The sequence below is a fragment of the Triturus cristatus genome, chromosome 1_2, assembly GCF_964204655.1.
Source record: "Triturus cristatus chromosome 1_2, aTriCri1.1, whole genome shotgun sequence".
In the NCBI taxonomy this organism is placed as follows: Eukaryota; Metazoa; Chordata; class Amphibia; order Caudata; family Salamandridae; genus Triturus; species Triturus cristatus.
Window position 1 is genome coordinate 313254278 of NC_140580.1, and position 23269 is coordinate 313277546.

Sequence of the window (23269 nt, forward strand, 5' to 3'; positions counted from 1 at the left end):
TGCAAAAGCTATGGAACACATTTAAACCTATCAAATGCTATGGACCATTCTCTATCCGTATGCTATTCCATGCCCAAAATGTGATTTCTAAGCACATTGATCATAGTAATTGCATTTATATAGCGCTTACTACCCATGACGTGGACTTAAAGCGCTTTTTCGGCGAGTAGCACGCTACTCCAGAACCCAAACAGGATTATTGGTGAATTAGTATAGGGAAATCTTAAATTAATTTGGGTGGTGGACATGTTACTCTGTTAGTTGGATTGGAAAGGATAGTGGAGGGATAGAAGAGGGAAGGGTCTAGAAATTGTTTTTTTTAAGCTCATAGCAGTAGTAGGAGGTTTGGGGTGAGTGAAGGGGAGGTGGATGGGGAAGGGCAGGGTTAAAATGGCTTGTTAGGGAGATCTGAATAGTAAAAGCGGTGCGCTGATGCATGGAGGGATAGAAAAGGGAAGAATGTAGAAAGGGTTATTTTTGGAATCATAGTCGTAGAATGGGGTTTGCAATGAGTCAGAGAGTGAAGGTAGAGGATATTGGAGAGAGTTATAGGGTGAGATATAGGGTAGTGCATTGGAGATGCTAAATTGGAAGTGAAGTAATACGTATCAAGATGCATAAGTACATGGAAGGTATATATGTATAGGAAGGTAATATATGTGGATTTAAGCTGTATTTAATAAACTCAGACTTTCAAGTGTTGCTGGACTATGAATTAATGTATTTGTTTTTATAATATTTGTTGTTTTTTAATTGAATAGTGAAGCAAATGTAGATAAATAGCTATACTAAAGATTTACTTATGTATGCAGTCACCTATATACGTGTTAAACATAGAATAATATAGCCATAAGTAATATGTACATTTGTTAAGTAGAACTACTGAATATCCATATATTTATAAACATAATAATTATACATATTTTCATATGTAGGTACACATTTATAATCCATATAAATGCTTATATACACAGGAATATGCTGTATATTTATGTTTGTGTACGGTGATTGTGTGGGGAGGAGCCAACTCTTGAGTAGTCTTCTGAAGATAAAGTGGTTATCTGTGGATCTTATGTTTCTGGGCAAAGAGTTCCATAGTTTAGCTACATGAACAGAGAAGGATGTGCCACTTCTGTTTTTTTCTTGCATGGTGTGATTCTGAGGCAAGGTACCAATCTAGAACTGAAGTTCCTTTGTTGAATGTATTTGGTGATTTTATTCCTGATGATTAGATCCAAGTATTGCTTTGTGGGTGATACAAAGCAGCTTGAATGTGGATCTTCTGGCAACCGGTAATCAATGTAGGGCCTTCAAGGCAGGGGAGATGTGGGCGTGCTGCTTTATATAAAAGAGTAATTTGGCAGCAGAGTTCTGAATCTGCTGTAGTCTTTCATAGTTGTTAAAGATGATCCATGGTAGAGGCTATTGGCGTAATTGGGTTTAGACAGAACAAGAGGGATAGTGGCCTGGATCTGGTTTGGAAATACTGTAAATATGTCTTGTTCTCCTAAAATATACTGGATTCTCAATACATTGTCACCCGGTCTGCTGAATTTATGTTGCCATGTTAAAGTGGCCAGATGATATGTGGACAACTCTACACAGTCAAAGAGCTATTTTTACTTTCCTTTCTTTCAACTGCTTGAGTGGCAATAGTGGGCTAATATTATGCAAACCATTTACAACATATGTATCATGTATTGCATACCCCACATGATACAGTTTATATTACATATACCTGGGTCAGTAATACAGAGAGGTGCTATACTAGGTATCAAAAAATCTAAGATCCACATTCAGGATTCTGCAATCTATGTTGCCCATCAGAACACTACCATTATGATCCACCAATCAATAGTTTCATTCAATTCTCGAAATATGAGTGTCCACAGTCAATCATAAAGTGTGTCTTTATTGCACTTGCCCATACCAAGGTAAAAACTTCTTGCCAACATGTGTTTCATTCCAATTGTGTGAAAACAAGGAATACCCTCAGGGCTTACAGTAAACATTTCACCAATATTAGTAAATAGATGCTCTTTCAGAAATTAAACAAGTGAGCCAGACAGGGGCCAAGGGTTCTTTCAAAGTTAAGAGACATAATTAACTACTGACAGCAAGCTAATGCACTGACTGATTTCGCATCTCTTGGAAATTAATCATCCATACATGCTTGGTGCTTGTTTCACTTCTGATTGTATTCCTATTTGCTAATAGATGGTGGAATATTTACTGTAAGCCCACAGGAAGATCCTTGGTTTCACGCCATTGGAATGAAACACATGTTGGAAAGACATTTTTACTAGGTATGGCGTGTGCAATCAATCAATCAATCATAGCATTGATAAAGCGCACTACATACCCGTGAGGGTCTCAGGGTGCTGTGGGGGGGGGGCTGCTACTGCTCGAAGAGCCAGGTCTTAAGAAGTCTCCTGAAGGTTAGGAGGTCTTCGGTCTGCCGCAGGCGGATGGGAAGGGTGTTCCATGTCTTGGCGGCGAGGTGGGAGAATGATCTGTCGCCGGCGGTCACTCTTTGGATGCGGGGGACGGTGGCCAGGGCGTGGTCTGCGGAGCGGAGCTGGTGGGTGGGGGTGTAGAGGCTGAGTCGACTGTTGAGGTACGCTGGTCTGGTGTTGTGGAGTGCCTTGTGTGCGTGGGTGAGGAGCTTGAAGGTTATCCTCTTGTTGATGGGGAGCCAGTGCAGGTCTCTCAAGTGGGGTGTGACGTGGCTGCAGCGAGGGATGTCGAGGATCAGGCGTGCGGAGGCGTTCTTGATGCATTGGAGCCGTTTCAGGAGTTTGTCCGGGGCTCCTGCGTAGAGTGCGTTTCCGTAGTCCAGTTTGTTGCTGACGAGGGCCTGGGTGACCGTCCTTCTAGGTTCGGTGGGGATCCACTTGAACTTCCTGCGAAGCATGCGGAGGGTGTTGAAGCAGGAGGAGGAGACAGCATTGACCTGCTTTGTCACTGAAAGGCTGGAGTCGAGGATGACCCCTAGGTTGCGTGCGTGGTCGGTCGGTGTAGGGGGTGCTCCTAGTGCTGTCGGCCACCAGGAGTCATCCCAGGCCGAGGGGGTGGGTCCGAGGATGAGGACCTCTGTCTTGTCCAAGTTCAGCTTCAGTCAGCTGTTTCTCATCCAGTCAGCAACGGCCTTCATTCCTTCGTGGAGGTTGGTTTTGGTGGTGTGGGGGGTCTTTGGTGAGGGAGAGGATCAGCTGGGTATCGTCGGCATAGGAGATGATGTTGAGGTTGTGCCATCGTGCGACGTGGGCGAGCGGCGCCATGTAGACGTTGAACAACGTTGGGCTGAGGGATGAGCCTTGGGGTACGCCGCAGATGATCTCGGTGGCTTTGGAGCAGAAGGGGGGGGGGGCGGACGCTCTGTGTTCTGCCGGAGAGGAAGGAAGTGGTCCAGTTCAGGGCCGGATTCCGGCGTCATGGAGGCGTGTTCGTAGTGTGCGGAGCCAGACTGTTTTGAAGGCGGCTGACAGGTCCAGGAGGGTGGGGGCCGCGGTTTCTCCGTTGTCAAGCAGGGTCCTGATGTCGGTGGCGGCGATGAGGGCAGTTTCGGTGGTGTGGTTGCTGCGGAACCCGTACTGGGAGGGGTCTAGGATGCTGTTCTCCTCGAGGAAGTTGGTCAGTTGCTTGTTGACGGCCTTTTCGATGACCTTCGCCGGGAACGGGAGCAGGGAGATGGGTCGGAAGTTCTTCAGGTTTTTGGGGTCTGCCTTGGGTTTCCTGAGTAGGGCGTTGATCTCTGTGTGCTTCCAGCTTTCCGGGAAGGTCACTGTTTCGAAGGAGATGTTGATGGTTTTCCAGAGATGGGGTGCGATGGTGCTGCTGGCTTTGTTGAAGATGTGGTGTGGGCAGGGGTCTTCCGGGGATCCGGAGTGGATGGTGTTCATGGTCTTGATGGTGTTGTCGTCGTTGATGTTAGTCCAGGCGAGCAGGCGGTTGGTGCGGGTGATGGCCGTGGGAGCGGGGGTCTCAGCGGTTGCCGGGGTGCTGACGGCGCTGAAGCTGTCGTGGATGTCTGCAATAAAGAGAGAATTAGAATATTGGGATGTTAGGAGCTCCATTGAAGACAATAGACTTGCTCAGGGCTAATAATGGCTGGTATGTGCCTTTTGCTACAACACTCCAAAGGTTTTGTTTCTGTTTCTCTCTTTTTAATGTATAACATTCTACTATCAGTGGGTGGAATACTCCATAAGCCTTATAGCCCTTCTGCCTCAGGCTATACCTGTTGTTAAAGGACCCCTCCTTTCTTTTAGGCCTTCATCTGTGGCTCTGGCCTACAACACAGGTTCAGGGCCTTTAACAACTTGTATAGCACTCAGAAATGGGCTATCAGGCCATAAAACTACTTTAAATTGAGCAGGGACACTCTTATTTTGAGAACTGAATTAAACTATTGATTTGTTGTACATTGTATCGGTATGCTGGTAGACAATATAGAAATTAGTCAATGCTGTCTTACATGAGCAGACAATGGACAGAGCCAGTTGTCATCACAGATTCACATTCCCAAATTAAAATTGTTGGACCAGTTTTTTAGACAACAGCTTAGTGTTAAAACATTTGGCCTACATTTTTAGTACACTTATCTTAACTGGGTTTAAATGTTCACTTGATGAGCTATTATTGCAATAAAATAAGATTAACATGGGTCAGATGCTGACTTTAGCATACAATGGGGCATTCTGTCATCGTACTGTAATGGGATAATAGGTATGAGACAATTAGCAAGGGAATATGAGTCTTCCTAGAGATACTTCATGGCTCTGTTCTTCAATAACTAGCAATTATGGTATATCCAGGGGACAGAATGTGCCCCTTATTTGTCCTTGATGTCCTCAAATGTAGAGGAAATGCCTTCATCATTAGCCAGAACCAGGGCTAAGTCAAAGTACTAAAGGGCTTAGGGTTGATCAGTGGGTGTTGCTGTGTATTCCGAAATAAATTGGAGATATTAAAATAAGATTAATTAATGTGGAATGTTTGCCAAAGCAGTGCTAGAAGAGACAAAAGATTTTAGACTGGTGAAACGGGACAAGGAAGCTCTACAAGGGGACGATAGGAGTTCAGGTACTGGGCAAAAAATTTTGCTTTTGTAGATAATGAATTGCCCAAAGGTGCCCCACGTTTTGTTTTCATTGTGAATCCATGGGTAAGTGGGTTAACAAGAGCAAGGGAACAACCAATCCCCATCAAAATCCCCAAAAAGATATTTAAAATCGATGCTTGCAAAAAGCCCTAAATGCCTCATTGCTTTACAAAGCCACTACCACTACCTGCCACTTAGAAATCCAAGTATCACTGAGGAACAAATTGGCAGGGTCTAGTTGGTAGCACCTCAAGTGTTTGTATGTAGAGTGGATTGTCAATCTGCAGTAGTGGAAACAGTGGAGAGTAGTGAACAAATTGATGTTGACAAATCTTTTTTTGAAGGTTGAGGTTTAGAAATCTTTTGGCTAATCTTGATGGGGTTCATTCATTTACCTATGTAAAGACACAACAGCTCATATTGTTAATTGTAACTGTTTTTAAAACTTTTCCTTTAGCCATCTCCCTCTGCTTGTCCTTTTCATGTTATGATCCTGGTTTCATGTAATATATTGACATAGTCTGACCCAAGCATCTACTTCCTCTTCCTGCAGTCACAAGGGAATGGTCTCCTGATAGACCTTGCCAACTGAAAGTCGTCATCTGAATTAGAACCCTTTTCAAGGTAAGCATACACCTCTTACATCACACTGATCAATAATGCAAACCAGCATATGTTTTGTGACCAGAGGCAGATAGCTTAATGAGTTCCAACATCGCAACCACTCTCTCTTCTGCAAGTTGCCCAAGTGTCTGTGACACAAACATTAATGAATAAAGTGGCCATTCAACCACTCTGAAGTTTTCTATGTAGGCTTTAGTCCCGGTGGCTTCTCTGATAGCTAGATGGGTGCCAAGACTCGCCACAATAACGCTATTCTAGTTGTGGCCTCCTGCAGAGTGAAGCTGGTTTAAACGATTTTACCAGAGATGATCTTGATTTTCAGTCCAGCCACGTGTACCTGTTTCAGTATATCTTAGAAAGCAAGGCATTTTTTCTAAAGAAGTTCACAAGGCTTTGCTGGTCCAGGATTCATTTAGGATTTTCATGGATAAGGTCCACACAAAGATTCACATAGTGCTGAATCTACAATAATCCTACAAGTGAATATACCTTTAGTGATCCAACACTATTCTGCTCTCTCTGTCTCAGGCACTCCCAGAGGTGGGGATTCTATCACTCTTTTTATCAGAAGTCTTGAGATATCAATTGATGAGTTGAGACCCAAACTTCCTCCCAGTCTACTAAAAGATCAATGCTTGCCATATATCTCTTGCCTATCTTTGCAAAGCAAAAAATATATCTACCTCTATAAGCTTGAATAGTTTTGGACTATTTTTCCACCCCAGGAGTTGGCAACATCAAAGGAAGGCAGTAGGTTTATTTCCATCACAGTCTTCAAGACCTACATCTCCTACCACACAAATGGTGATGTGCAGTCAAGCGAGAAGGTGATTCATTAGACATAGACACTAGAATGTACATTTTCATAAAATGATTCAGAATAAAAATAAATTGCTTTGCACAGTAAGTGCAAACACTCTTGGCCAAGGAGTGGATAGTTTTTAGAGTCAATAATGCGATTTGAAAGTTGTTCTACTTAGGATTACTGAACAGACACACTGTATATGCTTTACATTGCAGAGTTCTAAGGTTTCTTAGATGTGTTCCAGAGGATTTCAGTTTCTCAGGTCCATGCCTGAGCGAATCTTCCCATCCAGTTTCTTTTCTTTGGTTTTACGACTGATAGCTCTGTCAATACCATTATGAAATCAGGACCAGAAATCCCTGAATGCAAAGTAAAATCCTGGATAGGTTATGCTACTAGTTTATGGACCTGGGAAACTTGATAACCATCTAGTTCTTTAAGTGACAAATTTGTGAATAATCTATAGTAATAGCTATCTTATTTACAAAACTCACTTTAATTGGTTTTTTCAATCACTGGATCAAGGAGCTGTTTGGAAGGAGCGATATAAATTAAAGGCTAACAGGGTTAGATGATGAACCATACCAGACACAACTTAGATAATTTTCACTTGAGACATTTATCTCAGAAAACTGAGGGTGAGGTAAGTTCCAAAGACTTAAGGGATAGTTTAAAGATTGCACTCTGACTACAAAACAGCTGGGGTAAAGTATGTATTGTCTCTGGCTACTAATACATTCCGAGCTTTCCTTACTTTTAGTTTACTGCTGGATTATGATATTTTTTATAGTAATTGTTTTTATTGAACAACACAGTGCATATCATGCTTGTTGAAGCAAACAAATATTGAACCATCAATATGATAGCAGACACAGCCACTCAACTTCCATTAGGAGCTCTTACACAAGAGGATCAGGATCCCCAAAAATAACTTTAGGCTTAAGATAAGAGAGTGTAAGTCACAGGATCAAGCTGAGTCTCAACATCGTAATGTCCATATTATCCTCTAGTATCTTGATATACGAGACAGTGCATGAAAACTAACACATTAAACAGCAACAAAACTTCCCCTTTTCCCTATCATACCCCTATTCACTCCCCCCATGCCATGCATTGTTTCAAACATCAATAAGAAAAAGAAGAAAAACCAAAAAAGCGGCAATGATGGACCTAGGGGAAAAGATGTGGTGCAGCGGTCAGAGCTGCTGGCTCATGAGCTGGGGATTCGGGTTCAAGTATCGGCACTGGCTCAACATCCTGTGATTCTGTGAAAATCACTTAATCTCCCCATGCCCATGGACTGCACCTGGATACCTTCACGAGTGATGAGCCGCGCTACATAAATCCACAAATGTAATTTAATTTAGAGTAATGCCTCGATGTCTCCACCCCGTGTGATGGCAAGTATAAAAGTGTCTGTCCTGGCCTTAATTGATGATAGTACTGAAATATCTGGTGGCCCCTAAATAACTGTGGGTTGAAATCCCAGAATGTCACTGCCAAGAAGGTAGTGAGGATGCATGCATTAGGTTGGCACAGGGTCCGGCATAACCCTACTTTGTAACGGGTGCTCACCCACAAGACTGAAGCAAGGGACCCCAAACGTTTTCGAAGACAGGTAGGAGGTCTTCCATTTTATATATATTGTTTTCTCATATGATGCCATTAACAACATTTCCCTGAAATGTTGTTCCACTGTGGGGATAGTGTCAGTTTTCAAGAAACAGAGAATACACGTCTAAGCAACTACAAAAACTGGGCAAACCACCAGCTAACTTGAGGCATGATCTCTGGATAAGGGGCAGTTTTACGAAGAAGCACTGCACAGTCTTCTAACTTCCCTGTGATTCTTACCACGGTTTGAATTTCAGATCTGGCACCAACCCAATAATATCTCAACTTCTGGCATTCCCACACTATATGGACTATAACACTGTCAGAACATTGGCTATCTCCAGCATCTGGAGTCACCCGATATCCTTGCCTGTATTGGTCTGTATGGAGACAAGTGCCAGCTGTGTAGTATTTTATAATATCCTAGCTTCAGCCTGGCCTCTTTTAAATGTTTATCATGATGCAGTAAGAGGTCTGCCCAGCCCTCATTGGTAAAATCAAGGTATAGCCTGTCGGACTACCAATCTGTCAGCTCAGTCCATGTCTTGGATGAAAGGTTTATGTCAAATAGGAACTTATACAGCCTCAGGATCATTTCCTTGTAGGCTCCCCACAACTGGAGGTAGGATCACAATGGAGACTTCAACAGAGTAATGGGACATGGCAAAATGGTTGCGTGCCAATTGGCGAAACCTCCATGATAAATGGGGCGAGAGCTTGTATCTGGTGTGTTTCTGCGAAGGACATCATTCTGCTGTCTAAAAGTACTTGTTTTAATTTTGTCGCCACTTTCTTTCAACACTCATCTTATGACCTAAAAGTTCAAACCCTTACATGATAGTCAATTGATGATTGAATCTCCTCACATTATAAACATGCCGACTATACCGATTGATTGTTTTCGTATAAGAGTAAATAATGAGATAGATCATGTGAATCAAAAATAGTACAAAGTCACAGAAAACGTACATGGATAAAGTACCCGTGTCATGTGCAATTCGGCTATCCATCATCGCAAGGTGCCAGTAAAATAAAACCTAATTACAAACCATAAGCTTATTGTCAAGTGTGGCAGTATGCAAACCTAGCAGTGCAGACCCAAAAACTACATGCAGCCCACACCTCACATGCAGTATCCCTTCTCAGCACCCACATATCGGTACATGTAAGTATTCATGTATACATCATCAACCTCTCCTGCAAGGGAGAATAAGATTAATCCACCTGTACAGCTAATAATGTGCACACAAAGTCCATCATTGCCATAAGACCCCTTGCCTACCTTGACCTCCAGGTCACAGAGACTGACCCAGAGTGGCCTAATTACGTGTTACCATCAGTTCAAACAAATCTAAAAAAATATAAAACCAACGTAATTAAGGTCCAATTTGATATTCCCCTTCACTATAACAACTTATAACACCCTATAACACTCACCGATCGAATATCCATTTTCATGCCATATGATATACGGTCCACTCTCTGTGAAACCACTGTAAATTCCTATTCAAGGCAATGGTGTAGGAAGGGGGGTGCGGTGGGTGCGGGATGCCCCGGGTCTCATCACTGAGGGGGGGGGGTGGGGGGGGTGACAAAATGGCAAATATATGTGTTTTAAACAATTATATTTGACATTTTGTCAAGCCGGGGGTGACAAGAAATCACTGAGAGGGGGGCCAAAATGGCAAAAATATGTGTTTTAAACACATTTTTGCCATTTTGTCAAGCCGGGGGTGACAAGAACTTTTCCGCACCAGGTACCACCTGACCTTGCTACGCCACTGATTCAAGGTCGACAGGAATGATTTCCACGTACCGATCTGAAATAATGCTGCCTCTTTGAAATGATACATGACCGAGTATGCTCCGAATAGTAGCGTTCCGCCCGAGGGCCATCCTTGTCTACTATTTAACTAAATGGAAAACAATGACAGACTGCAGTTACTGAGCGTCGTCCCCAGCGTACACCATCTCCTACTCCACATCGCGGCCACCTTCTTAGCCAGGACGCAACCGGGATTTAACACCTATATTCACCACAATAGTAGACCAACATTGTATTTATTCATTCTGTTTATTGTGCAACATATCCACCATCAAAAAAGAAAGGCCAATTCATCCATCTAGCCAAATCATGGTGCATACCACATGAGACTAATTTGCAAAAGCATTTACAAAAACTACCGGTGGAGACTGTTATTGTCATGCGAGTGACGGGCAGACTGCAACTGACCCGACATCTGCCACTGTGATCTGCCCGTCCGATTATGATACGGCGGGCAGAAGCATTGGACGGAAGGACCATTTGCTGCTGTTCCTACGGGCTGGGAGCATCAGAAAAAAATCATAATCCCATTATGATGTCACTTTCCGACAGACTTTCCATGTCCGCCTTTCTGACATGGAAAGGCTGTCGGAAAGTGGCTTTAGGGGGCCCTAGCAAGGGCTTCTTCCCCCCTGATTCCCTGCTATGGGGCCTGTCCTTCTGAACATCTCTGCACCGGGTGGCAGGCTCAGCATGGTGCCTTCCACATGGTGCAGGGATGCCACAACATTTAGGGATGTTTAAAAACACAAATGTTTCTATGGCAGCTTGTGCTGCAGGCTTTTTTCACCCGCCGCACAAGCCGCCATTGAAAAATTGATGTTTTCGACTTTGGCGGTCGCATCCAAATTGTGCGATCAGAACAGCCGACATATGGTCGGGCGGTTCCAATCTGCAACAACATCGTAATCAGGCCCTAAGTCATATCTGTGACATAATACCCAGGAGAGGCATGTACAATATTCATGCCTCTCATAAATCCTTTCCCATAGCCTGCTTAATGTATCATTTCATGCTTCGTAATTGAAACCCAAGTACAAGTTCAACTATGGACACCAATCTTCCTAAATATTTAACAAAACTCAGTGTACGTCAAAAGGGGGATATAAATACTGTCCCTATCAAGTGCCATATGATATCATAGTGAATATAAACTGAACAAGGTTTCTGTTCATTCTTGATCATAAAGTACCCATGCCACCAATTTTACCCAACAATGTATCTTCAAGTGAGTCCCACCATGGTTGTTACAGTGTGGAGTGCACAAAATAGCTAAGTCGTGCCAATCAGACTTACTAGCAGTAAGCACATTATGCACTGGTGTATAATTCTCTTCTCTTCAGTATGGGTCTCTTCCCTCCCCAAATGAACAGTTTGATCATTCGGGAAGGGTCAACAAGAATTGCTTTTGGTATCTCCAATGAGATTATTTCAAACGCATAATTAATTCTTGGCACCACAATAATTTTAACAACGTGTACCTTTACCACAGCAAGAGGTTTAGAACAGACCATCTCTCCATATCTTGCCTAACCTTGGTCAGTAGGTATTCTCTTCTATAATTTTGGAGAGTTCTGGGTTCAATAAAATTCCCAGATGCTTTTGATAATAATTGTTTTCCATCTGAAATGCTGGGCCCTAGCTTAGCGATGGTGGGTACAGGATAGCTTCACATTTTCCCCAATTGATTTGGTATCCAGAAAAGGCAGAGAACTCTGATATCAGGGCTGAGAGATGTGTTAAGTAAGTAGATGTGTAGACGGGGTCAAGAACATGTCAGAAGTGAGGTGATGGTCCAGAGCTATGCGGGGAGGCTGTTCGAGGTCTTTTTCTATGATGTAGGAGAAGAGACGTCCTCCAATTCTTTTTCAGTAGATGCGGGGAGTGGGGGCAAGTGATAGAGTGGTTGAGCATAGCCTTCTCAACAGTTGGTGGAGGTTCAGGCAGTGGTTGATTTAGGCGGGTCCTCAGTTGTGTGGAGCCTTGTGTGTGTGGGTCAGCAGCTTGAATTGGCATCTCTTCTGTACAGGGAGCCGTTGGAGTTGTCTGAGGTGGGGTGTGATGAGGGTTCATCGGGGAAGGTTGAGGATGAGGATGAGTCTGACTACGGCATTCTGTATGGTTTGCAGTCTTTGTAGGAGATGTGCAGTGTAGAGAGGGTTGCCATAGTTCAGTTGGTTGGTGACGAGGTGTTCAGGGGTACCCACTTGAAGATCTTATGCACTATGCAGGCAGAGGAGACAGTGGTGATCTGAGATTTCATGGTGAACTTGTTATCAATAATGATTCTGAGGTTTATGGCTTGGTCGGTGGGTGTCGGTCCTAGTTCCGATGGCCCAGAAAAGTCATTCCTTCTGTTGCTGTGGTTGCAGAAGATCAGAACTTCTATCTTGTGCCTGTTCAGCTTCAGGCAATTGGTCTTCATCCAGTGGGTGATGCCTGTCATACATCTGTGGAACCTGGTCTTAGTGGTCGTAGGGCCATCGAGTGAAAGGAAGAGTTGGATGTTGTCTGTGTAGGATATTATGTTGAGACCGTGAGACCTGACAATGTTGGCAAGCGGGCCATACATGCATTGAAGAGAGTGGGGCTGAGGGATGAGCCCTGGGGAACACCGCAGGCGATATCCTTGTGTTTGGAGGTGAAAGGTGCTAGGCGGACACTCTGTGTTCTTCCGGTGAGGAAGGAGGTAATACATCTGGGAGCATCCCCTTGGAAGCTGTTATGGTGGAGTCTTTTAATCAGCATGTGGTGGGATACGGTGTTGAAGGCTGGTGAGAGGTTGAGGAGATCAGAGGTGCTGTTTCTCCTGGATCAAGGAGGATTTCAGATGTTGCCAGTGGCTGCGATCAGGGCAGTCTTGGTGCTGGGATTGCTGTGAAAGCTGGATTGAGAAGCGTTGAGTAGCTGGTTCTGCTCCAGTGAGTTGCTTGTTGACAGTCTTTTCAAGTACCTTGGCTGGGAATGGGAACTAGGACATTGGCCGCTAGTTTAGCTGGGTCTGGAGGCTTAGTAGACTGATGCGTCCACTGTAGAGGCCTGTGTTTGACATCATAGTCGCAGTTTTGACTCCCGGTGGGTTGACTAAACCTTTCATTCGTTTGAGGTTGATAAAAGAAGTACCATTGAGTTGGGAACAATAAACATCTGTCCTTCAGTGCCAAGTTACCCTTAAGTGAATGTGTGCTTTACAAATACATGTTATGATATGTTTAATGCCTTGCTATGCTATGCTAGGTAATGTTATATCATTTTTTAGTTTGCTGAGGGTTGGCAGAGAGATTTTTGAGTAGTGGTCTGACTTCAACATGTTCCCAGTCATCAGCAAATGTTGCAGTGGGGAAAGGGGTGTTGAGCAGGGTGGTGAGTTCCTGGCCTATCCTTTGGTATCCGAGGTTGAAGATGTGGTGTGGGCATGGTTCTGTGGAAGCTCCTGAGTGGATGGATTACATGATGGAGGTGGTGTCTTGGGTGGAGAGGAGGTTCCAGGTGGTCAGTCTGTTGTTTGTGTCAGTTGTGGTACCAGAAAATCTGTTGAGGAAGTCCATTGGTGTAGGTTGTGGTTTGAAGTTTCTGTATATGGTTGTGATCTTGTCATGGAAGAAGACTGCAAGGTTGTCACACAGCTCTCGTGAGGGTGTGATGTTGTTTTCGCTGGCAGCCGGGTTGGAGACTTCCTTAACGATGTTGAAAAGTTCCTTGCTATTGTTGGCACTGTTTTTGATGCTTGAGACTAGGGCTGTCCATGGCTATGGGCGCAATGAAGTCCGCAATGGTGTTGCAGAGCTGCAGCATAGTCCCGGTGGTTGGTATGCGAGAGTGCCTCTGATTGTCGTCTTTTCGTCAGTGCAGAGCTTGAAGTTGAGGTGGTCGATGGGGGTGGTGGTATTGTCAGTGGTGGTTGGTGATTTTTCACAGTGGTGGGCATAAAGCTTAGAGGTGAGTTTGACTGAGCGAGCACTGTGAGCAAGTCCAGTGGACATTGGGGGGGGGTGCTCTACCCACAAAATAGATGTGAAAAAAGAGAGAAATGACACACTTTTAAAGAATATGGGGGAAAAACAATAAGGTCTTCATCTGCACAGCAGTTCACTCCCCAGTGGGCTGCATGCTAGGAGCTGCATTTAGAGATGGAGTTCTCCCCTCAATCACATTGGAGATGAACAAACTTGCTCGCTCCATTCACTGGCACTGTTGAATTTGGGGCTAGCCTGATTATTTGTGCAGGTCTTATTTAATTTCCCCGTTCTTGCTTACCTTCACTCTTCTGAAGTGTATCAGGTACAAAATGCTTCCCTCGCTTTTAGTGACCTGCAGGAGCAGTGCTGTTTTTGCTAGAAGAAAAATTCATAATCATCTGTAGGAAATGGACTTTTCTTGTTACCTTGAAACCGTAGCATAGCCCTTCACTTCCCCTTCATCGCTGTGGAAAATCATTTCACACTCACTCCCACACTATAAAACACTTCTTTCTCTCACTCCCACCCCATGGATCATCCTCTCACACTATAAAGCAGCTTTTAACTCCCACCCCACAGAACAGCATTTTACTTCTGTTCCTACCCCGAAGAACAATATTTCTGTCCAGTGCTATGGAACGGCCTTTTCTCTCATGACTACCCCTTGGTGTAGACTTTCCTTCCATCACTACAGCATAGTCATTTACACTCACTCAAAAACTATAAAAGAATCTTCTGCCATCAGTGACATCAATGGGCAGCTGTTAGTCATCACTTAAAAGTTCTGCCTTTCACTCTCTCCCACTCACTGGGTCAGTCTTTCACTGTCACTGCGATGCTGGAGCAGCCTTACACTCGAACCACTGGAACAGCATTTCACTGTCTCTTCTACGCAACAGAATCACCTTGCGCTCTCTTTCCCACTGCATGGAGCATCCTTTCAATCGGTGTGGAATAGCCTTTTGCAATCAAGCTGATGCTAGAGAGCCAGGTCGGCACATCCATGTGTGCAGAAGAGCATCGCCCCACTGCTTTCTCGCGGTGGGAGAAGAAAAAAATGTTTCTACTTCTGGCACTGCGAGAAAGCAGAAGGGTTTGGTTGGTTGGGCGGTCTTGCTCTAGGGCAGGGGAGGAGTGATTTGCCCACTGCTGGGGGGGGGCTGACTGTTTGGTCGGCCCTCTGGGGCCGGATGCAATAATCCATACTGGATGTTTGGGCATTTCAGTCGGTGTCATAAAGAGAGGAAGCACTTCTACTTCATAGATTCCTGGAAGAGGTCCTGGTTCACATGTATTTTATGTTCCTTCAAAAAGAAAGGCCCTTGTTTCTTGGCAGATTGGATCACTTTTCTCACGTGTTAGTGCTGCCGAAAACTGGGAAGGTCTGTACCTATGAAAGTTCTTGTTTTGACTCTGTGTGCTCCTCTCCGTAGCTTCAAGGGTCGCCATGCTGGAGTTATAAACCCCTTCTTACTGCCCCATTGACAGACAAGATACTCACAGGTATCACAGTTTGAACATGTCACACTATAAGGGGGGGAAAGGATTCCAGCAACAGACATATATCAAGAAAATTGTGCCGATCTGCAGTACAATTGACCTGGAAAGTCTACATTTGGAGAAAAGTGCCAAATACAGATGTGACTACACACTGAATATATAGGTGCCTCCTACAGCATCTTGCCCCCTTATGTTTCTGTATGTGAAACCATAAGATTGTTTCCAAGCCAGAAGCCCTTGTCATTGGGGGAGGGTTGTAGTGACTGGAGACGCTCAGTATCAAGTTAAGCCCTGTAGATTTGCTGTATCATTACCCCAACTACCCCATACTTTGAGTGCAAAAAAGGAGTCCCTAGAGGACTAAAATGGTACAAGTGGCAAGTTTTGGAATTAATAACCCCTTGGGAGATGTGGTTACCCCCAAAGCAACTCATCATTTCCGTATGTAGTCAGTGTAATGGCCAGGCAAGGCTTGCCAGCAGTAAACGGCACAACAGGATTGCCACAGTTTGGCCACTGTTTTCTGGCAATTGGGTTCCTCCATTGTAGAGTGAAGCAACCCCCTCTAAACATGCAGAAAAAACTGCAAGGCATACAGCTCAAAATGGCGCTTTAGTGGAATGCTGCCACCTCCTTCATCAGTTGGCTAAGCCCCCCATCACTGTATTTTTTGTTGTTGAACTCATGACTGGAGCCGCATCTGTAATAAAGAAACAGGCAGCAGGTCAGCTGTGCTCTTGTGCATGGGGTGCAAGTCAGCAATATGTTCTTTCTAAATACACGCCCCAAAGCAAGGGGTTTAATTTTGAAAAATAAAAAGCTGTGCCCTCGATTCATTGGAAGTTCCTCCCAACTCATGGGGAGGGGCCGGGGTTGATCATTTTCTGACCATTACCACCATGGTGAAATGAAATGAGATGAAAAATAAATTTATAACGAGCGCTACTGTTTGGAGGCCTCTCCGCCTACTGTAGGAAGTAATCTGAAGAAGCTAGTCCATTATGTGTAACAAGGGAGGCCTATTGATTGAAGAGCCATGTATTCAGAGCTTTTCCAAAAGGAAGCAGTCAAGTCATTTTCTTGAGGTCAGGGGGAGAGTGTTTCAAAGTTTGGAAGTACAGGTCATAAACCTTCTACCTCCCTGATTTGATCTTCTAACTTTCAGGACAGTTACATTATGAGCTGAGGACGAGCGTAGAGACCTGGGAGCGATGTACATTCGGAAACTTTGTTTCAGATAGTCGGGACCAGACTCTTAAATGCAATGCAGTGTGTGTTAAAGTCAATGCTCTTCCTCATGGGAAGCCAATGAAGTTTGTTCAGGGCATGAGAGGCATCGTAGGGTCTTGTGCTGATTTAGGAGCATTAAGATGACTTAAAGATGCTTTGGTTGAATTTGACCCCCTGGGAGAGTGATCTCCATCTGGCGGGTAGGGGAGGGGGGGGGGGGGGTGTTGTATGTTGTTGGCAGAAAAAGATGTCATACACATCTGTTACCTTGGCTTGGAAAGAGGAAGCTAGCAAGTTGCAGAAGGATTGGTTGGCCATGTTGTTTTCGTTTTATGAGAACTTGGCTATTTTTATTTTATTGTAGCAAACAATTCTGTAGAGGAATTTTTTGATGACTCAATTCTGTTAGGGAAATAGCAAGTTTTTTCCTTATGGATCAGTTCCTTGTATGCCAAAATAGTACTGTCGTAGATTTCCTTTTCTGTAATGTCATAGTTTATTCTCCACCTTCATTCTTGCCTGGGACAAAGTTGTTTTTGTAGTCCAAGTTTTTCTGAAATCCGAGGACCAGAAAGGGTAACTTTGCGACTTTTATGCATTTTCCCTGACGCCAATTGATTTAAACTTGATTCTATCCATAGATGGTAATTGGTGGTGGCAGTATCTAGGTCAGTGGAAAGAGGGGACAGAGTTCGAGGTAATGCTGAGCTTAACAAATTAGCGTCTACTTTATACCAAGGATGAGTTGTCAGGTTTGGTTGGGGCAGGTTAGTTCTAGGGACTTTGTTTGCCATTTCCAATTAAAAAATGACCGCTAAATGATCAGACTATATAAGCGGAAAAGATGTAGTTGGTTGAAGAAGGGGTTGTCAGAAAAAGTGCCATCAAATAGATGACCTTCTAAGTGCGTGGGGCCCTAGAACAGCTGAGTTAGGTCTAGACTGACCATCATATTCATTAAGTGTTCGCAGGCTTTGCCCAATCTATTTACTGAATGGAAATTAAAGTCCCCAAGGACTGTGAAATCTGTATTATTAACTCTAGTTTCCATTAGCTGACTTAAGGCCTGAGTGAAGGCCACTCTAGGTTCTGGGGGGCAGTAGATAAGCAGGTCATTGAAAGAGTATTTTTTGTTTAGTTCAATTTAGAACGAGAGCTCTACACACTCAAATGAGGGAGGGAGCGCAGAGAAGGTAGCTTTAAGGTGGTAGAAGTAAATGAAGTGCTAGACCCCGCCCCTTTTTTCCCTGCAGTTCAGCCTGAAGATGGAATACCTGGCCAGGATCACCGAGACCAGGTCAGGACATGATGAAGTGTCAGCCCAGGTTTCTGTTATGAATGCTAGGTCCTAAGTGTGTGATTCTAGGAAATCCGCAAATTTGTTTTTTATTTTTGATCAGAGATCTAGCTTTAATTAGACATGCTGTGGCTGCACATGTCGATTTTTCAGAATCACCCTATCAGAGATTCCTCAACTCACCCTCTGAACTCCCATGGCATCCAGCATACCCCATCTAGGGCTTCACCATGTAGCACTACTATAGTTTGCCCCAACATTTCTGCAGAAGTCCCCGTGCTTTCGCCTGCACCCCGCTGACACAAAGGGAGCAAAACAGACACATTGGTCACACGCTGGCTGCTACTAGAACAACAGCCAAGCCAAATTGGATTAGGTTGGCCTTCAGCAGCAGTACCAGACACACATCCACACATCAAAGTCCTTGGTGACTCAGAACATAGTGCTGACAAAAAGCTGAACTTACTCACCCACTTCAATCAGGTGCAGTCCTCACCAGTGATCTCCGCTCAGGTCATGGTAGTTGGGGAAGGTGAATCATGTCAGGCACAGGCATGGTACCTCACCTGCTCCCACACAGCTTACAGAGTGCTCCGATCCTCTGTCAGCGGCTGCAGGCCCAATATCGCCCCTGCCCCAGTCTCAGAGCTCTTCACTCAGCCTGACAAGTACTCTACACCCTATTTTATTTTACAGAGTTTTATATAGCGCAAACTTGACCCGAAGGTATTGGGTATCAGAGCGCTTTACATAGCGCCAGTTGCGTTACATGAGGACACATTCATTTTTTATTTTATTTTTGTTAGGCACGGAGAGATTAAGTGATTTGCCCAGAATCACAGGATGTTCAGCGTCGTTGCAGAGACTCGAACCCAGTTCCCCAGATTCGAGGTGAACCGCCCTAGCCGTTAGGCCAACTCCTCTCCCCATGTGCTTTTCATGGCAGCAGTGCATGGATCCATGCCACCCACAGGCATCTCAATGCATTGCTCTCACCATGTGACAGCACTGGCTTCAATGGGTTAGCATGGCCCCACCTTTGGAAGAGCACACTCTAATGTCTTGTGGCTTCACTCCGAAGACATATCCATTAAATATCAATCTAAGGCAACAGGTTTGACTCACTACACAGGGAAACTATTTCTGTAGCTTAGGGCACCCAGTTCAAAGAAGCAATTCATATTTTTAGTGGGATACAAGGGGAGCTGAAGCGAAGTACATCGCCACACCGGCTGCTGGTTTTTACTTCATCGCCCATCTCCCACTTCAATCACTTTCTACAGGTAATTGCACTGAGACTTATTAGAATGCTTTACATCCATGAACCTAAAATCCAAATTCCCCATTTGTAATCTACGAAAACAGACTAAAGGGTAGTTGGTACTTTCAAAGTGTGGGACAATATGTTAGTCCATCACGTTCTGCAAATCCATAGTTTTAATTAATATGTAATCAATATGGCATGCATGAACTTAGAAGGTGACCCTCACATTTAAGCACCTCAGTATGCATTCCGTTAGCATTTCATTGACTAATTTATCATTTTTTCTGATACAGAAATGCCTTCGAGGAGAATACCACAAGTCATCAGATATGCTCTAATCTGTGTGGTTCTTAAGGATTGGTAAAATTCTCTTTTTTCCATCTGTGGCAAGCGGATGTGGAACTGGGCAATTTCACCATTTCTACTTCTACTATTCCAGATAGGAAAAAGAAAGGAATTACGCAAAATACCCTGAAAAACAATGATTCCTCTTTTCATGAAAGAAACAAAGATATTCTTACGCCGATAAAATCTTGTAACTACATCATTAAAAAAGCCACTTCTGCCACAGATCAGAACATACGCTATCATACAGAACCTCCAAGTTTAAATGCATGTAATGCAAACATCTTAGTTCTCCTTTAATTTAATTTGAAATAAAGAATTACTTATGTTTATAATGATAATGCACGTTAACACTCAAAAGCATGGAGCACCATTATCACTTATGGCATATCATCGTATTATGTAGGAAATGAAAAATGTCATAGATGATATAAAGGAAAGTTTCAATTATATTAAGGACACAGGGGTGAGGATTATGCCTGTCTTTCTTCATTTTCTCCAGCAGCGAAAGTGAACTCAAATATTTGACACTACAATTCCCATGAATCACTGGGAAAAAAGAACAGTCCAACCAATCATCATCAATCAAGTCCATTAAAGTTCCTACTCCGTTTTCATGCCCCTCTTTCTTCCTGCAACAGATTACGCTCCATTTCCTCAATTTACTCTTGCTTAGACAAATCAGATCCTAAGAAAAAATAATATAGATACAACTTACTGCAAAAATAGATTAAAACATTCAATAACCTTAATTTTACTCAGCAAACTTTACTCTTTTTAAAAAAAAAACAAGGTAGCATGAACGGTTCTCCATTAGCCAAACAGAGTAGAAGTGACCGAAAAAGAAATATTTACAATACCTACTGAAAACGCAGAACCGTACCCATTACGTTAAACCTTATGGGAGGGTAGATCGACGACAATTGTAGGGAGGGATAATCCTCACCTCTGTGTCCTTATTAAGATTGAAACTTTCTGGAACGTTAGCTAAGAAACTTTTATCTATGTCAGGACTGGAGGTGAGGAATATCCTAGTTTAAAGCTTATTCACCACTAATGCGGCAATAGCCTTCACTGGTTTAAAATAAAACCTTTTAAAATTAGAATCAGAACTCCAATCAGCTGCATTTAATATATCTTCCAGTCTAGCTCCTAATGAAAAAGCTTAAGAGGTCATAGCCCCTCTTAATGACTGTGCCCCGAAAACTCCTGTATTAATATCCACCTCCTGCATAAGCCAACGCACCCACCTGGCTATAGTTGTAGAGGAGCCTACTTTATGGGGTTTAGGCAAAGAGATTAACAGCTGCTTCTCACCCGCCGGACGAAGCAACACAGTCATGCTTTCATACTCTTTAATACACCTTATCCCACACATAACTTTGGTGAGTTTCTAAAAAGCTGTTTATGACACTATTCTTGAATTACATTTTGTTCTTCTAGTTTGTTCTTCTATAAATATTAAGCATAACCCCATACTGGCTAAACTTCCTACCTGTTATATCCAATGCTCTGACATCCGAGACTTCAAGAAGCGAGACACAGTAACATTGCCAGTTTCGCCAATAACTCTTCTCTAGATAGATGCTTATTGCCTTGCTAAATAAGGGAAACATTCAGAACTTTGTTCACATCCCAATATCTGGGTTCTGATGGCAAAGAGAATCGAATGCCCCCAAGTAATTTCCTCACTAATGGACGTTCACCCATGGGATGACCATCAATTGGAATATGCCCGGCTGATATTGCAGAACAAAAGGTATTTACTGACCTGTAAGTCAAACCTTGTCCAGACACACAGGCGAGAAAGTTTAAAATACTGACAAAATCTGACCTCGTGGAATCAATGTTCATTTGCAAACACCAAAAAATCCATCTTGTCAATGCCAACCTACTCCTTTTGACAGTTCCATCTGCCCATGCTTTGGTAAGGAGAGATTGAGCATGTTCGAGAGGCCCAGGGTGTTCCAACGTTCCCTGTAATCCTCCAAGCAATAAGCTGAAGAGTGCTGTCCGCTAGCAGATGGTGAAGGTTCCTTTGGGGATCTCGGAAAAGATCTGGCCAGTGGGGAAGAGGGACTGAAGAATCCCAGGAAAGAACTGGATACCACACTTGAGATCTCCAAGCCCGGGTTTTCACCGCTACATCAACTGACTGCCTCCTCACCAACGCTGATAGCCTTGTCATCATGGAAAAAGGAAAAAAGGCATACCCTAGTTCCTTTGACCAACGCCCTTGAAAAACATCCATTGCTGTTGCAATTTGATCTGGTTTCCAACTGAAAAATCTGGGCAACTGATGTTCCATTCTGGATGGAAAAGGGTCTATCAAAAACTGACCCCACTGTTTCTCTATTTGCCTTAAGAACTTCATGCTTGCAGATGCACTTGTATCCTGAAAATGTTAAGATTGCCAATCCACCACTGAATTGCTCTTCCCTGATAAATGTTCAGCCACTACCAAAATATTCCTTTCTAGACAGAACTCTCAGAAATATCTTGCAAGTTTTGTGAACACCCTCGAACGCGTTCCCCCTAAATGGTTTACAAAGTGCACTGCAACCACATTCTTCATATTCAAAAGCACTGTTGACAACTCTGTCCTTGGTCCAGCACTGAATTGTAAAAGAGCCTGCTAAAAGTCCCAGACACTTGATACTTAGTAGCTGTTATGCTGATGACCATGCTCCTCTTGTGGAAACATCGCTAAAATGAGCACCCCTGCCTTTTTTGCTGTTGTCTAATTCTATGACAATATCCGGACTGGGTTAAGAAATGTCCCACCCATTCCACATTTCCGTGCTGTCTAACCACCAATTTAGAACAACCTTCTGAGAGTACATTAGACCCTACCTGAGATGATACGCTTGCAGGCATTGAATAGCCCTGTAATGGAGAGGACTGAGAAACCTGGCCTCAATGGAAGATAAAAAGACCAACTATTCTCACAACAGTTGAAGAGAAGTTTTTAGGTTTCATCAGAGTTTTACGCAACTCCTGTTTAATGTTCTTCATCATCCTGGCTGGTAGGCTGAGAATTGCTTGAATCATGTCCTTAACAAAACCTCAGATGGTAATGTTTTGCGTAGGATCCAGACAGATTTCTGCTTGTTTATAATGAAACCTAAGCCTTCCAACAGAGAAATTGCTTTCTGCATTTGGTTCAGCAGATTCTCTGGACATTGATCAATTGTGAGAATGTAATCCAGATAAGCCATAATTCTCAAACCTTGTGACCGAAGATACTCTACTGCCAGTCTTAGAACCCTGGTGAAACACCACGGTGCTGAGAATAGACCGAATGGAAGGGATGTGAATTTGTATGTTTTCTGACCCCACAAAAACTTGAAGGACTCTTCAGTGACGGGAATAAATTGGATTAATTAAATGTGCATCCTTCAGATCCAACCGAGCCATCTAATCCCCTTGTCTTAAGAGATCTCTTAGAAAATGAATGCCCTCCATCTTTAAATGTTGGAATATCAACCATTCGTTGAATTCCTGCAAATTTATCACCGACCACTGGCCGCCATCCCATTTTTCTACCAGGAAGACATTGCTAAAAAAACTTCGGGATGAATGGAAGTAGGAATATTTGCCCTGTTTGCCAGAAGAGATGCTACCTCTGCCTGAACCAAGCCAGCATCCTTCTGAAAAAACAAGCATCGGCATAGCCAATAGGTCTCGCCTTGGGACCATATA

At 43.6% G+C, this 23269-nt stretch overlaps 2 protein-coding genes across 9 annotated transcripts in view; one reads left to right on the forward strand and one right to left on the reverse strand.

The window, feature by feature from the left end:
• The window catches only part of LRRC20 (leucine rich repeat containing 20), a 1457380-nt gene that overhangs the window by 134723 nt on the left and 1299388 nt on the right, over positions 1-23269 (reverse strand). The window lies entirely within an intron of this gene.
• LOC146867232 (ropporin-1-like) overlaps positions 1-23269 on the forward strand; it is a 315883-nt gene that overhangs the window by 89186 nt on the left and 203428 nt on the right. For 3 of the 5 annotated variants that reach the window (XM_085614858.1, XM_085614861.1, XM_085614859.1), the window contains one exon: positions 5658-5728. The exons of the other annotated variants lie outside the window; for them this stretch is intronic. The gene's annotated coding sequence lies outside the window, so the exon portion shown is untranslated. The remainder of the gene's footprint in view (positions 1-5657; positions 5729-23269) is intronic. 5 annotated transcript variants of the gene reach the window in all.